Consider the following 902-nt stretch of genomic DNA (forward strand, 5'->3'; position numbering starts at 1 on the left):
ACATAATATTGTTGTGATAAATTTAATTTCTATTAGTAAGAAAAATATTTATTAGTATAGTACACGATGTTAAAAGCAAAAAAATTAAAAATTTATTCTGTCGAGATTCGAACCTGTGTTAGCATCTTGACTTTCCAAGCGCTTACCGCCAACACCACCATTGACACTTAGGTTGCGTTGACTTAAGGATGGTTTGGTTATGCATGTAAGAAACATACGATGGTTCTAATAATTTTGTTTAAGTATACAAATATGCTTTTGTAGAATATTTGCTTTCGCAAACATACAGACAAATGTGCAAACGACATAATTTATGTATGTATGATTGTTTCGCATTTTGCTTCTGAATAACACTAAGAAGTATAACTTCTTCCGCGCGAAGGAACTCCACGCACCTTTTTTTGTGTAAAAACTTGGAATTTATTCATTAAAATCACCACTAAGAAGTCGTTTTATCCGTTGTAAGCGAACGATTTACGAAGAAACATCATTTCCATTATGCCACAGGACAAAATTAGAAATGAACTTCTTAAACCTCACGCTGTCAGATAAAACGATATACCTCGTCATCGCGGGTCGATTTCCAAAAATGTAAATGAAGACTAACTACAGAAATGATTCTGTGAAGTACAGTCTTAATTTTCAAAGGCCAACGCAGAGTATTTCAAACAAAAGTCGCATAAAATAGTTGAGAATTCGCAGAAATGAAAGACAAACAAAAGAAAAAGAAGTTGAATAAAAGTTTACGAAATTTATGTTTATTAAAAATGAATTTTGTTTGTATTTTCACAATCTCACCAACGGAAATATAATATAAATGTTTCACAATTTAATTGCAATAAAAATAAGTAGCAAACACGGCGGCGAGAATCCTGTTCCGATTTGCTGGAGCTGGCGATCGA

The 902-nt window shown here is 32.6% G+C and overlaps 1 pseudogene; it reads right to left on the reverse strand.

Moving 5' to 3' along the window:
* Positions 1-435: 435 nt before the first annotated feature.
* Positions 436-637, reverse strand: LOC125776951 (small nucleolar RNA U3; annotated as a pseudogene).
* Between the last annotated feature and the right edge of the window lie 265 nt (positions 638-902).

This window comes from Bactrocera dorsalis, chromosome 2 (assembly GCF_023373825.1).
Source record: "Bactrocera dorsalis isolate Fly_Bdor chromosome 2, ASM2337382v1, whole genome shotgun sequence".
Classification (NCBI taxonomy): domain Eukaryota; kingdom Metazoa; phylum Arthropoda; class Insecta; order Diptera; family Tephritidae; genus Bactrocera; species Bactrocera dorsalis.